The 12,718-nt window shown below is 34.1% G+C and overlaps 1 long non-coding RNA gene across 1 annotated transcript in view; it reads right to left on the bottom strand.

The window, feature by feature from the left end:
• LOC105094197 (uncharacterized) overlaps positions 1-12,718 on the bottom strand; it is a 1,056,246-nt gene that overhangs the window by 656,876 nt on the left and 386,652 nt on the right. The window lies entirely within an intron of this gene.

The following is a 12,718-nucleotide window of genomic DNA, read 5'->3' as shown; positions in this document are numbered from 1 at the left end:
AAAACTGAGTAACTCTCCAAAACAGCCCAAGTAACCACCTTAAATATCATCTCCAGCTAAAGAGAAAACATGTTGGGAGTGGAGGAGCCAATTACTGGAGGTTATCGGGTAAACCAGGTGACGGTTGTTAAGCAGATTTAAGTCCAAGCCTTCTTCACTGATAAGAGTTTCTGGAGATTTGACCACTCTCTTCCTCTACAGAGAGGAAGACTCCCTGACAAATGCAAGTTTCCCTCATTAATGCAAACGTCTCTTACAAAAGGGCAACTTCTATTTGGCTTTCAGAGCTTCTCTCCTGTCTGCTGTTTTTAAAAAATAACCAGCTCAAAATATCCTTATGACAGAGACATATTTTGGGATGGCAAATTCTGTTCCTCTTCACAGTTTTAGGGGCTGGAAAACTGCAAAGGGAAGTATAAAGACAGGATATTGGCATATTAAATCAAGCCATCCAAAATATTGATCTAGGATTCTTCCTTTCAAAAGATCTAGGATTAAATTAATTAAATCATTATTGGCATGTTTTGTAAAGGAGTTACAATTAAAATGTATGAACTTAAAAATAATATAAACTGTTGTAGAGTGAATTGCATTCTCCCTTTGGATTTTTCTACTTCAAATGTAAATTTGTCTAATTAAAGCAGAATTATTGCTTAGATTTTCTGTGCTCTCTTTTTCATTGTTGCTCTTTTTCACCTTAATCTTATAGTGGTCACTCTGGGAAATAGGAATTAGAATAGTAAGGTTTTTCTAACCTTTTAAACCAGAATCTCTGTGGAATCAACTAGCTAAACTTTTAGCAGAGTAAACAGCTAACAGATATTTCATGTCTCTCCTGTGCTGTTTGTGGGGAAAGGTGTAGTGTTAGTGTCAACTCTTCAACTAACAGTAACCTTGAAATAGAATATACCTCTGTAAACTCAACTGTTTTGTTTTTCAAATTCCTTTTCTGTTCAGTAAGTCTAAAAGTGTCTAGCTCTGACTCTATGCTCTTTCTGCAAATGACCCTGAAAATATTTGTGTGTCAGTATCACTTAGCATTTCCAACCACAGCCTCAATAACATGCTGGGTGTTGATGGGTTTTTAATACTAATGACACCATCTTTTCTACCCTGCAGGGAATCAAAATCATACATCTAACTCCCTTCCCATGGCAGATTTCTCCCTAACTAATACCAGCAACTTATTCACATCCCAACAGACTCCCATTTAGAGATATAGTATTTTTTGTGAGAAAATATGAGAACTGAAAACTCTGCACCTTAAGCTGAGTCTAATTTTTATGTCTTTTTTAAATGCACACCTTGCAGTAAAACAAAAATGACAGTAACACCTCAGTGTTGTATAATTGTATGTTAATTTTAATACTCTAATGCGGTGCTTATATTATTTCTCACAACTCCTCTTCTGGCTTTTTTTTTTGTAATTGAAACCCAGGTTACTTAAATTTACTATATCCACTTTTACCCTGTTTCCCCAATTTTCTGCTAGACATGAACCAATATTTTTAAAGAAATAAAAGCACACAGAGAACTATATTCAATAGCTTATAATCGCCTATAATGAAAAACTGAATCGCTTTGCTGTACACCAGAAACACAACATTGTAAATCAACTATATGTCACAAAAAGAAAGAAAGAAAGAAAGAAAGGAAAGCAAGCAAGCAAGCAAGCAAGCAAGCAAGCAAGCAAGCAAGCAAACAAGCAAGCAAGCAAGCAAGCAAGCAAGCATCCATGCTATATACTTCAATACATGGCTGCTAAGAATAATGTAACCATGAAGTCTTGGGAGGGATAATAGAGATCAACTTTTGAGAAACTCAAGCAGCATTTTCCACACCAGATCAACATCCACAACAGATAAGAATCTGCTGGTTTCATCAGAAAGAGGAGGCACCCAAACCTTACCAAGCATTCTATTCTGTTGAGAGCACTTTCAACGAATAGAAAGTGTTTGCTTAAACTGAATACTTCTCATGCCTTTGGCCACTGGCTCTTATCTCTTCAAATTGAACAGAACAGTATGATCATTCTCTGAACTACAGATCCAGAAATATTTTAAATTCTTATAGGTTTCTTCCTTCTCCAGGATTAAGATCTCCTTTATTATTTGACAGATCTTCAATGTACAAAGTTCCTGGCACATAGTAGGCAGCAATAAATATTTGTTGGATGAATGACAGCTTCTTCAAATCATGCAGAGTGGAAATAAAATTCCCTTCCTATGTTCACTATGTTTCTATTTTTTAAGTCTGAGTTGGAGTCATCTGAAAAAGCCTGGATTTCCCCTTACTCAACTTTACTCCAGTCATTCCAAATTTATTTGAACAGAGGAGTCAATATTTTAGAGTATTAACATGATTTCTGAGCTGTGTCATTATCAAATTCAATAAGCATGCTTTTTATGACTCATCAAAATCATGATAAAATTTTTGAGGAAGCCAACCATAGAATGAGACAATAGACATCTATCCCTTACTCTCACTAGTATTTGACAAAGAAGTCAGAATGCTCGTGGCCCTATCTACTTACCAATTTTTTAAAGTTGTGCCACTATATATTATTTGAGAGTATATTAAATCTTTCTAAAACTCAGAAATATAATCCCAATAAGTTTAAGTAGAATGAGTTTAGCAAGGCTGACTGTTATTGAATGGATGCTAGTTGCTATTACCCCTAAAATTCCCTTATGATTACTCTAGTACTTTGTGTTTAATAGTCTATTTTCTTTTTTTCCCTAGAGATGCTCATTATACTTAGTTTATAATTCTCATAATCCATTTTTTTTTTTTGAAAACTGCAATCTTAGCCCATCTCCATTTTTTGGTTCAATTCCCATTCTCCATGATTTCTCTAAGATTTCCAAGAACTGTTCCAAGATGTGAGAGATAGAGGAGTACAGATATAGATATAAACATATATTGCTTACACTATTCTATTAGTTAATTTATATAATTTGTGTTTATGATAAAATTAAATTTCATATGTAGCCTCTTCATGTATCCCTACCTATCTCATTTATTTTTCTCATTAAAGTAAGATGTTCTATGTTTCTCAATTTCAAGACCATCTTCTTTGATGCAGCAAAAAACTTAGTTGTATTTAATTTTATTTTCTGTAAACATTGCCTCAATTCTGGGTCTCTATTTTTTAAGACCAAAACAAAATTTAAAATCGTTCTGTTTCTAGTACCTTTGGCTCATTTCTAGGTCTGAGTTCATTGACAATAGCCTTTGAGGTTTAAGTCAGTATTCTTTATTTGCTTGTATGTTTCTTGATTCTTTAGAAATCTGAACTGATAGAATAGCAATCTACATGATTATGGTAAATTTTTAGCTGCTTGTTTTTCTTTTAATATTTCTTAGATATTTTAATACACTTTTAAATTTTTTAAATAAACATTTCCTATCTTCAGTCTATCTCTTTTTATTATTTCAATCCATGGTGTGATGACTTTCATTTCTGTGAAGCTCTTACTTCCTGAAGTTCACATATCTGATTATACATCCTAATTCCTATTTATGTTTCTTAATCATGATCACTTTGTGCCAATAATATATAGTTCCATGCTCCAACTACCCTTTAGTTTATTGTTCATTAATAAGGCAGAATAGATTTTCAAATTTTTGACTTTTCAGCCAGGCAGATAAAAAAGGACCAGTTCACCTGCTTTAATTGGATAAAATTTCCAGTCAAAATGTGGATAAGATTTTTCATGCATTTCACATGTATGTTTCCCATCTTTGCTAAAATTTTGTTAAACTGCTTTCTATCACTCTAATAATCATCACTAGGTTCATTAATATGTTTATCTTGATTAGGTGATTATGCTGCACCAGTAAATTAACCATAACCTATGCATTGCTTAAAAACAACAACATAGAAAATTTGTTGCTTGCTCATGATATAGGCTCAAGCAGGCCTGGTGGTGGGGAGAGTCCTCTGTTCCATGTAGTTATTCAAGGTCCCAAGCTGAGAGGATCTCTACTACCTGGAATGTCACAATTCACTGATTCACTGGGCGCCAGCTAGAAAATCATTTGCGTATTTTCAATGTTCTGTCTCGGAAATGTTATGCATTACTTCTGCCCATGACTTACTGGCCAGAACTAGGCATACAGTTAATCCTTCCTAACTGTAAGCATTGGCATATAAATTGGCTATCTGGTGAGTACCACTGTCCCTATCTGGGTTTGTAGATTAATTTACGTCTATGTACTTTACATCCAACTTCTTTGACTAGAATCGTTTCTTAAAATCAACCACTATATTCCAATGATGAACCTTCTTCCACTGAATTTCTGGTATAACCATGAGAACATATCCACTTACTTTCATTAAAGTATCAGGTCCTCACTTTTTTTGCATAGTTTTGGTAAACACTTACTGAAGTTGCATATGGCAATATCTTTACATCTCTATATGTACTTCCCATGCATTCTCTCTACAACGATTATTTATATGACATACCTCCTTCTTTTACAAAATCTACTTTACAGTTTGCTTGAGATTTTCCTCCTCTGATATTTCACTTTAAATTATTTTGATCAGACAGGAATGTTTTGGCAACTACATTATTCTAAGTACTGTAAGATCCAATGTCTTCAACAATAAGAATTTTAAAATCCTATTTTTAACTTCACATCCACAGCCATCTGTTCACTCCTCATAAATATGTGTTCTTTCAAATTTTAACCTTCAATTACAAGTGGCAAATATTTTACATATGTTCCCAAATGCTTCTATTTACTATATTTACTAATTTGCTCATCAATATCACTAGAAAGTCAAGTTTTCTTTATCCACTTATTCCTTTATTCTTCATATATTAGTTAATTTAGCAAATGTGTGTTGAGTATTAACTCTGTACCAGACATTGTAATGGTGTTAGTATAACTGCTGCAATATGTTTCAAAATAAGCTGGAAGTGAGTAGAAATTAAAGTAAGGATAGTTGACTGGATACCCACAAATATTTTGTTATAAAATGAAATTTTTCCAAACCAACAATAATGTGAATTTTTAAGTCATTAACTCATGAAAGTGAAAAGAAAGAGAAAAAAGACAACAGCATCACAATTGTGGAAGTCAGAAAGCGTAAAGACTGGAAATACCTAATGTAGCCAAGAAATCTGAATCATAAATCCATAAAGGGTCCATTCACAGCCAACTCAGTTGTTTCCACAGAATCTTGAAAGTCGGCAGGCAATTGTGGATTGGGGGGTACAGGACCAGAAAACTAGATGAAGGAGAACTAGCTGAAAACCTCTTCAAGAATCACTCTAGTATCCAAATTCCTTCCTCTGCTTTGATTAACAAGGTGATTTCTCCTCCTGCATTTTGCAAAACAACTGGATATTTATTCTGTGGATGAAAAAGTTAAAAATAAGTTGCACAGAGTCTCATCATAGGCAAACTAGGTACCATACTTCAGACTGAAGAAACTATGAGCACGCATGCACATAAAGGTGTTGACCTTCCCTCAGAACACTTCCCTCACTGGATTCCTGGGATTATCCAACACTGAAGCCAAGTCTACTCTCCAAGAAAAATATTTTAAGAGGCTTCTATCAAGAATCTTTGTAGCCTAAGAGAGAGAGATGGGACAGGATAAGAAGGGACAGGATAGGAAGGGACAGGAGGGAAAGGCAAAGAAAAACCATGATAGCACATCCTCAAGTAAAACCCCCAGTTAGATCACCCCATCGTAAAGCTTCTACCTGCACTTTCTACTCACATGTTCAGTCCTTTCATAAGCTCGATGGTGGTACAGTCTCAAATATGAGAAAACAAAAAGAATAATTAGAAAGATTAAAAAGCTACTAATATGAAAGGTGTTGACCAAAATAAACAAAACAAAACAAAAACATATAAAAAAAAGAAAGAAAGAAAGAAAAACTGCATGTGGAGGAAAGAAAACAAAGATAAAATCTACCAGCAAGATAGGAGGAGATACTGGAACTGTGAAACAAGAAAGGGGTCCCTTGACAAAGAAATATTCAGCAAATTTAAAAGGAAATTTTGGACATTAACATTTGGTGTCAGTGCTAAAAAAAAAAAACCTCAAATGATAGTTGTTGGAAGAAAATGCTAAAGGTATCTCCTAGATATTACAGGAAAGAGAGAATTGTAGGAGAAAAAAGAGCAAAACATTAGAGGACCTTTCCAAAAAGCCCAAATAACATCCAAAAAACTAGACTTCTGGATAGAAGAAAAGGAACAAACTTGAGGCAATACATTATTAACATTCATAATGATAATTTCCTAGAACTCAAGAGTATAAAGTCCAGATTGAAGGTGCCCCAAAATTGCTCTGCTCAGGGAAGACAGACTCACAACAAGACACCATCATTTAGGAATTTTTTTAAAACTGGGGGCAAAGAAAAGCTTCTGAAAGGTTCTAGAGAAAGAAAATAAGTCCTAAGCAAAAGATCAGGAATCAAAATGGCATTACTCCTCTACAGTTCTAGAAGTGACTTATGAAAGAAAGTATTTCCTACCTAAAATTCTATAATGCCCCAGTTTATCAATTAAGGGTATCTGGAGAATAAAGATATCTTAATACATACAAAACTGCAAGAATTTTACTATGAAAACCCTTTCTCAGAGTCAGAGAACTAACTGGGAAACAAGAGTCAATTACTAATATTATACTTCAGAATATTTATTTAGGAAAAAAGTTAATATGTAAGATATTGTACTATTCTATTTAATTCAAATTTATATCTAGCTCTGGGTTTTGATTTTGATTTCAAGGGTATTTGAAAGTGAAGACAGTATTAATGGCACCTCTACTTTTTGTGCTTTTCTTTTTCTATTTATCTCATTGGTAATTTTTTTTTTCATTTCAGTAACTATATTTAAATAAAATTATTTAAGTACATATTCTCCATGGTCCTCAAAGTTCACAAAACTCCTCATAGGGAATTAGAAAAGTTCATTAATGCTTTGGGTAGCAGAATCTTACTGTGCATTCTAACGCTTCTGAAAGAGGTTTTACCTTTACTGCCTCCCAAACACTATTGGGACAGTGGATTAAACTATAGACAAACTAGTAAGATAAAAGGTAAAGAAGTTCTGTTGGATTTCTCAAATTGTTTGACACGGTGCATGGTAAACTCTGATTACAGTGAAACCCTTATTTTTCTACCAAATACCATGAGTATGTCTCCTTTATTTTTCTTATACTTGGTGTTAGGCATCCACGTAGAAGTGGAAAATATCATTGAAGTGAATGCCCTTTCAATTAGCACTGTAACATAGAATCAGTGAAAGCAATGAATCTTGTTTCTTTTTTTTCCCACCTCAGGTGTATAGTACCTAACAAATTAAGACACAGTCAATAACTATGAATAGACAAAATAATGGAGGGATAAATGAAGGAGACAAAGGAGTGTACTGAAAGAGCCCTCAGGATGAAGGGATCTCAGGATGGTAGTTGCACATGTACAAGGGGCAGCCCATCCAGATTGTAACAGGTGAGATGATTCTAAGACTTCTTCATAAGTATTAAATCTTTAGAATACCTGATGCACCAAAATGTCTTGAGAGATGACATGGCAATAGGCAATAGGCAAAAGTTTGGGCTGAATTAGAGACATTCACATATGAAAACTAAACAAACAAGAAAGCAAAATTAACTCCAGAAGAAAAATAAAAGAGTAAACAGGGAAGAAAACAGAGCTAAGCCCATGTTTTCTATAGTTGGAAGTCAAAGCATAATACTCCAAAACTAAAAAACAAACAACTTCCCCAAAGAGAACAATTAAAAAAACAGCAAGAACTAATAAGAGAATGCCATTATCTAGAGCCATCGAGTTGGTTTTCTAAATAATCAGCTAAAAGAAATAGAAGCAATTGCTGCTGAGAAAGAATTGCAGTGGGATGCCGTTTTTCAGAATTAACCTGAACAACTACCTGACACTTGTCACTATGTGCAAGGGTAACTGATAAAAGTAAAAACTAATAAAGAAATTTTAAAAAAGAGGATCAATGTACTTGAGAATGGCCTCTGTTTGCTTGGCACATGCCCCAACCCTTAATTCCACCCCAGGAAAGGGTCTTCATCCATCTTCCTTTGGAACCAACACCACCAGTCATCTTTTCTTCCCGAGGTTAACAACATGATTGTTTCAACCTTCCTGTGCCTGCAGACCTCATTATTGTTAGGTTAGAAATTGAAGGGCTAGTTCTTCTTCATTCTGAAAATGTCTTATAATTTGTGAGGAAACTGTACTAAGTCCTTGACTCTTGTTTCCATCTTTTCTCATAGCTTTTCTTTTGCCATGCTGCTGAGGATTATCATGAACGTTTTTAGCATAGCATTCTTCCTGTATTTCATCCTGAATTATTGTTGTATCCAGTCTAGAAATTTCACTTGTTACGTTTTAAATTTGATTTTCATCAAAACAAGCTTCCTTCCAAGTCCACTAACTCATAACAATCTCAAGCGGGAATAAAAACATAGCACCTGTATTTCAAGTCATTGAAGTGAATAGTTTTTCACACATAATTCAAGATTTTAAATCCCTCCTCCACATGTCTTCTTTCCAAGCAGCCTGTAAGCATGACACACTGAGAAAAAGCATCTTTCAATCTATTGTCCTTACATTATCTATGTCCAGATTTGCTAAGAGCCTACTCTCACTATTTTTAATTGCTTAAAATTATTATTTTAATTAATTAAAATTAAATTATTTATTTAATTAAATAAATTAAAATTATTTTTAATTAATGTTCATTTATTTCTTTTTCTATCCTGAAAAATCTTCTGACTCACTCCCCAGTTATTATCCAATAAACTGGTAGTATTCAAATCGGATAGCCACTTTCCCGCCCTCACCTTGCCCTGACTTGACTTCTCTGTGGCATTTAACACTAGCAGTCATTCCTCCTTTTACTTTAAATTCTCACTGCATCATTTCCAGGACACTGATTCTTTTCCTGCCACTACAGTTTATTTACTCTCAGTATCTTTGCTGGCTCTTTTTCTTCCCTACTTAATCTCTTTATTTTTACCTTTATCTTTTTGCAAATAGTCTCACCTACCCTGAAGCTCTAACTGCTACCTACATATTATTTACCCTCTTTCCTGTATCTCAAGGTCAGGGGTTTCCCAGGACCTCCAGGTGAGAATTTGGCTGTCTCACAGAATCCTCGTTTTGAATTCATCCTTTTACCCAAACTTCTCCTCCTTCTATGCTCTTTATCTTGTTACAGAAACCCCTAGAGAAGGGAGTCATTCTGATGTGCTTTCTATCACATGCCTCTTTACAGGATCCCCACAACTACCAAGACTTACTCTTGTCTTTTCTCTGTGTCTACTCCTTTCCACTCCTACAGCAGATGCTTTAAGGTTCTGTCTTGAGAAAGACATCCCAGCTCTATACCAATTAGTGGAATACTTAAGCAATTTATTTCATCTCTTTAAGCCTCAGTTTCTTTATCTGTAAGTTGGAGATAACAGTCTTTTCTAAATCATAGGATAAAGAGTTAATTGATGTAATGTATGTAAATGTTTTTAGCGCTGACACTGATATCTACTACTTTTATTCTTAAGGAGGTAGAAGAATAGCAAAGATATTTATAAAATGTAAAAGAAAAGTTAAAAGAAGGGAAAGAGATAAAGAAAAAATAATAGTGTGTTAGAAATGGCTGTTAAACTCAAGGTCTGCAGAACATTTGATTCTGTCCCTTCATCCTGCCTTTGTGGCTGTGACCAGGATTCTTCCTCACCTTGACTGTGGCCTTAATTTTCACATGATATTTATGATTTCTTTTCCTTTCTTTGAGGAAACTTTTTTAAAATTAGGTTTTTACAGGTAGATTTCTGTTAGTAATATTTTCAAATATTGTTGTAGTAACTTTTAAAACAGTTGCCTTTCTCAGACTAGCCTAGAAAGTGATTTGCACACTGAATTCTAATTTAATTCAGGGATGTGTTCCCACCTTGCTGATGAAGGTGTATGGTAAGAGGTGCCAAGACTGCAGCTTCAGCTATCATCAGCACAAATCAGGAAGAGTCAGCGATGCAAGATCAGCTCTTCACATAAAATTTTTTCTTTTTTCTTCCAGGATGCAACAGATGTGAACAGCAGGGAAACAACTTTTATGTTTCTAGCAGAATTCCATTAATTTAAGTCTTCAGAGGCCACATTCCAACTTTATCATTGATTTCCTAATTCCTTTCTGGCAAGTATCTATAATGTGTATTGCCAAATAATAGGTTTACACAGGTATATACTCCACCAAAAGGTATATACTGTGGAAAGTTATATCTGTACACTCCTTCACAGTAAAGAAATCAACTTACACACAGGAAAATCAACGTTTATAAAAAATTATATTGTTCTAAGTGTCGTACTTCAATTTCAAGTGGGGATAGAAAGACAAATTATTTATTATTCAGTTTTACAATGCATTTTCATGTTAATTATCCATTGGAAAAAAATAATGCTACAAAGTGCATACTTTAAACTTGTTCATGCACATTTTAGTTTGTCTTAATTTTTCTATCAGTTCAGGCTTTTTAACTGAAACTGATTCATCCTTCCAAAAAATATTAATGGAAAGATTACAATTAAACTAAAAAAATAGTGCTTGAAGGCTCTGTAACCGTTAGCAATCCCTAGAACATTTTAAGCTACTTTAAAAAAAAAAAAAGACAGAAATACTGAATGTGCTGCCCACACATGAGCATACGGGCCTCCCCAGTGTCTCAAATCACAGGAAATTTTTCATTTTACCCCCACAGCTTCAGTTAATGCATGTAATAGAAATGGATATTAGAAATCTATTCTTATTTATTGTAATATGAATGCAAGCAGAGAAAACAGTAAAAATCTGCAGTGTCTGCACCTTTCCTAGCACTGTGGATTGTGGGAGAGTAGGAATTATTTATGGACATTCTGGCCCAGCTCTGATATTTAAAGGGCTTCAAGGCTTTCTTCATCAAGAATTGCAAGTTTTAAAATGTCCCATAGAGATTTCACGAATCAACCTTCTTAAAAGTAAGGGGAGAAAAATTTGCTTTTCCATGGATTAAAAAGGACTTAGATGTGTGATGTTGGTATGAGTCTTTTATTACGCATTTCTTTATGCTAATTTACCATGTGACTTAATTAAAAAGAAATAGAGGTAGTTATCTTTACTAGGAAAGATTAGAGACAAAAATACTCTGGCATTCAAGACTCTCTGAAATCTTGTGTTTATGCCTCTAGTTCTGTGTTATCTGTTCTCCACGTACACAGAAGCATACAAAAACAGGAAAGTAACACAGTTTTCAATAAACTAGCTTACATTTTTAAAAATGCAGATAGTAGAGTCTGGATTCTTCTAATTAAGGAGTATTTTCCTTGGCCTACTGGAATAAAAGGTAGTTAAACTGATATTCCGGCTTTTCACTGATTATAAACTAGGTCAATTTCTGTATTTCCATTCCAATCACCAGTGGTGACTCATATTTTTCTCATATTGAACTCTAGGACTATCCAGTAATATCTAAAATAAATCTGCCCAATCATCTGAGCTCAGGGACAGAGCCATGCGTTTCTAGTTTAAAAAAGAAAAAAAATGTGAGTAAGCTGGTAAGCCTTCCCACCTTAATTCATACAAATGAATATTTACATACCAATATAATTTGCATTGGGAATAAACTAGAAATCTCTATAGAACAGGATATGAAAAAATGGAACAAGTAAGTAAAATATTTCACAGTTCTAGAAAGCAAGCAGCAGCAATGAAGAAGGGCTTGGGGGTGGGCAGGTATCACAGAATTAAAATCTTATTTTTCCATGGCCCTTGACAAAGAATAACTACATTCACTGTAATTATCAACCTTCAGGGGAATCTTCCTGATAAGGCATCAGAATCAAAGGGAGACTTCCCAATTCATTACTTTTCACCTATAAACACTTTATATTATATAGTATAAGCTTTTTACTTGTATATGCAATACAGATATGAAATACAGATTTAAACTCTTTCAAGACACCACATGAGAAGAAAAAAAAAAAAAAGACTTGTAAGAGTAACAAAAATACAGTCCAAAGCCTCTTTGGTGCCTTTGCTTATCAACTTCTTTTCCTCTTTTACACAACTCAACCCACAAAATAAATCCTTTGTGAAAATATAAGGTATTCTCTCCTACTCTGCTGCTTACATATAGTCAGTTACCGCAAATGGCCGTACTTCACATTGGCAGCATGCGTTGACAGTTGTCTGAGCAGATTACTGTCTTAGTTTGTGTGGTTATACTATATTGTCCAATATAATACTACCTGGCGAGTGATATAGGCTTAGTTTGTGATTTGGAAATTAGATTTGCCTGTTTTGAAGGCAAATTACTTAACCCACACTATCCATTATTTTCCCTATATGCAGGCATGTCCCTATTTAACAAAGACAATGGAAATATTTGAAGATTGCCTATAGCGTAAAACAAATAAACAAACACTACATTGTTAGAAACATATATGCAATGTTAGTTTGAAACAGAATTATACATATTTAATGGACAAATAAACATATATTTGAAGAGTGTTTGAAATCATATTTGACATTTGCAGAATCAAACACAGGTGCAGTAACAGTGTGTGTTTGCCTCTAAAATGAACACATTTGATTTGATAAATCATCACACAATTTCAGCTTTAACTTTCTGTAATTCTCTGATTATGTATTTTTTAGTGCAAAAAAAAATTTATAAACAAGGAGTAAC

This window comes from Camelus dromedarius, chromosome 5 (genome assembly GCF_036321535.1).
Source record: "Camelus dromedarius isolate mCamDro1 chromosome 5, mCamDro1.pat, whole genome shotgun sequence".
NCBI classification, from domain to species: domain Eukaryota; kingdom Metazoa; phylum Chordata; class Mammalia; order Artiodactyla; family Camelidae; genus Camelus; species Camelus dromedarius.
Note: the sequence above shows the minus strand (reverse complement) of the source record. Positions and strands in the feature narration are given on the sequence as shown.